At 29.2% G+C, this 3,991-nt stretch overlaps 1 long non-coding RNA gene across 1 annotated transcript; it reads left to right on the top strand.

Moving 5' to 3' along the window:
* Positions 1–269: 269 nt before the first annotated feature.
* On the top strand, positions 270–3,352 carry LOC133784419 (uncharacterized). The gene is made up of 2 exons (XR_009871337.1): positions 270–468; positions 3,121–3,352. It is a non-coding gene; the product is annotated as an uncharacterized LOC133784419 (long non-coding RNA).
* The last annotated feature ends 639 nt before the right edge of the window (positions 3,353–3,991 follow it).

The raw sequence follows: 3,991 nt of genomic DNA, 5'->3' as shown, positions 1-3,991 counted from the left end.
TTACTAGTTGTATATATAGTTTCTCTTAGTAAATATTTCTTAAAGAAATGATGTTATTAGAATAAATATTCTCACAAAAGTATTATTATTGTAGTAGTGTATAGTGAATGAGTTTTATTTGAGAATATATGTTAGAAATCTTATTATTTGCTTGATATTGCAAAGAACAAAATGGATACAATTTCATGGGTAGATATGATTTAGTGGCCTATTTAGCAAGTTTTCTAGCATGTGGATTTTCATGGACTGCTGCATCACATTTTTCCTTTGTTATTTCCTATAATCTTAACATTTGACCGTCTAATTAACAATTAAGTTGATTATAGAATTTTAAATAACATGACTTAGGGTAATAACATGATATGGAACATACATCTAACTTTTTTATTTTTTATAATGTTGATAATAATGTTTAGGTTAATATTTTGAATGGTCTTGAAGCATTGGATCGGTAGCTAATTGCAAGAGGTATGTTGTATTTAATTTTTTTTAATTTTCAATATTTTACAATCTTGAATGATAATTGTATTACTTTAGTGGAGTTTGGATATGTTAGATATTCATCCGTAGTGAAGTAGGTTCTGAGAATTCTTTGTGCTGCGGTGATAACGGAAGATTGAGAACTTGCATGTCTTAGTGAAGTAGGTTCTGAGAATTTTGTGTGCTGCGGTGATATATGGATGAAAACCTGTGTGTTGTTTGATTTGATTGACATGTTGGTGTTGAATGTGACAGATGGCTAGGCTAGTAAATTAGGGGATATGTTGTCCGATTTTCTATAGATGGTGACATGTTGGCTTTTCTCTTTTTCTTCTATTTTCAGTGCAAGATGTGTATTTTACTATGTTTTAATTTTCATGTAATATGCTTTTTTTGTAACCTATTTTTTTGTTAAATTTTCATGTAGTATATTTCTGTTAATTGATGTTGTGCTTTGCTTAGATTATGTTGTGTGATTATATCATTATAGCAATTTATGATATTCTACAATTTTCTTGCATAGCACATGTTTGATGAAAGTCCCAAGTTTTATTCTATAATCTTAATATTAGGCTCCAAAATCTAAAGGTTTGAGACACCTTTGAGCATATTTGGGCCAAGCCGGATATTTTTGCGCCTAACAGTATCTACTTCCAGTCTTCCACTTATACAAAGCCTTAAGATCTTCTTTTTTATCCATTGTTTCCTCATGCAAGCCCAAGGCCTTTCTTTGTCTCTTTTGTAAACACCAATTTTTTATTTAAATTGTTTTTAGCAAATTTATGATCATGAGTATCATCTAGAATGTGTTCAAGAGAGTCTATGAGTTTTAGTTAGCCTCTCGTGGTTGCTTAACTAACTTTGTTACAACAGCCATGTGATGGGTTGTTATTTTCGTTTTGGTTTCTTGAGCTTTATATAGTCTCTTGTGCACTAATGAGAACTAACTTTTCCTATCTTTTCTTTGCTTTTCTCTTGTGCACTATTGAGCTTTATACGTACATATATATATTAATTTAAAAATTAATTCTTTTGTAGAAAATATTATATATAAATATATAATTGACCTCAATGTATCAGGTCTTCTTCAATTTGTGTTTCGTGCTAATTACAATATAGAACTTGAAGCAAGTTTTTTATTCATGCAAGTAAATTATCTTTTCTCCAATCTACATGATTTGGTGATCTTCAATATGTATGGGCTTTCAATTATTTAATTGCTTATGCAATATTTTTTTATTATGACTGGGAAAACTTTATCATGAAATAATTTATTATGTAGTATCAAAAGAAACTCGTTTCTTTAGTTTTGTTTTGTACTATTGGATCTAATTGTTTGGTTTCAAAAACAACATCCTGATTGCTTTAACTGTCATGCCTGAAATGTATCATAACAAAAGGGTAATGTCATAAATAATGTCTTCTACTTATATGACTGAATAGCTTCTTTTAACTTCTTTTTTTTTATCACAATTTATTGTTTTTGGTTTGATTTTATTGAGCTTCTAATTAGTATATACAACCTTATATGCTCATTTTCAAGCTTCTTAACAAATCTGAAAATGTATTCAAAGTTTCCAATGTTTGTGTTGCCAATGAGGCACATGTAAACTTTGTGCAATAAAGAATGACATCTTTACTGATGGAAATTGAATCTCTATTTTATTTGTCTTTCTTTTACTTTTGAAGATAAATTTACACAAGAGAGTGTTGTTGAATAACTAATAGGCTAGTAAATTTGTCATGGTTCCATTTCATTGTGAAAATATTGTTGGATATCTCAATCTATCCTTTCTCTAAATTTGTGAATGACGGTAGAGGTTTGCCATGTCAAGCCCAACACTTTTATTTAATCTTGAACTTAAGACAAAATACGGTAATCTTTTAGGTATTGAGTGACTCTTATTTCTTTTATTGTTATTTGTTCTTACTTGCATCAATTTTCATTACTCTCATGAATATCAATTTGATGTATCATGTTGGCTTCTTTGTTAAAATTTGTTGTGCTGCACTATTTGATGCACTTTTAGATTTTTTGTGCTTTTCTTGCTTAGTGCTGCCCCATAAATGTGTTAGACGAAGACCACATAATAAGCTGTAATGAGAAAGGAATTATGATTATCTTGAGTATTTTGCTTGTTATGCATTCTTTTGTTTACTTAGATATTAAGAAACAACTATTATTAGAATAATTGGGAATGGAAACCATAGATTTTTCTTCATATATATAGTGCTCCACCATTTCTTTCTTTCTATTATAATTTTGGTATGAAGTATTATTCTTGGGATTTAAAAGGGTGAAATAAAAATATCACTTAATTACACTATGTTTTTTCATTTCTTTGATAAATAAATACTTTATCTTATATAAATATATATGTATGTTAGTTACCTATATTATATTTTTTTTATTCTGTATTTAATATGGCAATATAGGGTCCAAAATTTTTTTGGGTGTTTTTTTAGTATTTTCTTTTCAAATTTATTTTAATACATTTTGGACACTCAAAGGGATATATTTTTTAAATCAAAATGAAAATTGTAGCAATTGTGAATAAACTTATTTATGTACACTACAATAAAAATCTAGTTATAATTTTTCATGTTCGGTGTATTATAATGTGATTTTTCATGTTTCAGGGATGATTTTAGAAAGAAATTCATGGCAGCCAATCCTTACTTTGGAAAGGCAGTGACGAGGGTGAGTACAAGGACAAGAAGAAGAAATATATGTTGTTTGACAATGAATTTAGTGTTTTATTATATTTGTAATTTTTATTAGAGTAAATGATTCTTGTTTGAATGGTTAATTATTTACTTTGTAAATCTAGTTATATATTTTTTAAGGTCAAGACGATTATAATTTTAATAAGTTTTGTTATTTTAATCTATAAATTTTTAGATTAATTTGTATATAAATGTTTCATTTAAATCATAATTTTTAATTTAAAAGAACAATAAATAAATTTTTTAAAAATTAAAAATATAACTTTTAAGGTCACCCAAAGAGAGTCCTAAAAACCTTACTTAAAGCACTCAGCAAGATCTTTTAGGACTCGTGGACATTCTTTTAGGACTCGCAGTGCGAGTCCTAAAAACATCATTCCTAAAAACCTTACTTAAAGGCACTCAGCAAGATTTAGGACTCGTGGACATTTTTTAGGACTCGCAGTGCGAGTCCTAAAAACATCATTTAGGACTCGCAACGCAAGTCCTAAAAACCTTACTTAAAGGCACTCAGCAAGATCTTTTAGGACTCGCGAACATTTTTTAGGACTCACAGCGCGAATCCTAAAAACCTTACTTAAAGGCACTCAGCAAGATCTTTTAGGACTCGCGGACATTCTTTTAGGACTCGCAACGTGAGTCCTAAAAACATCATTTTAGGACTCGCAACGCGAGTCCTAAAAACCTTAGTTTTTAAGGCTCTCAAATAGAGGACTCGCGGGGCGCGAGTCCTAAAAACTTTTTTAGGACTCACAATGCCAGTCCTAAAAAATCTTTTTTGTAG

The sequence above is a fragment of the Humulus lupulus genome, chromosome 6 (assembly GCF_963169125.1).
Source record: "Humulus lupulus chromosome 6, drHumLupu1.1, whole genome shotgun sequence".
In the NCBI taxonomy this organism is placed as follows: Eukaryota; Viridiplantae; Streptophyta; class Magnoliopsida; order Rosales; family Cannabaceae; genus Humulus; species Humulus lupulus.
The sequence above is the reverse complement of the archived record's forward strand: the minus strand, read 5'-3'. Positions and strand labels throughout refer to the sequence as shown.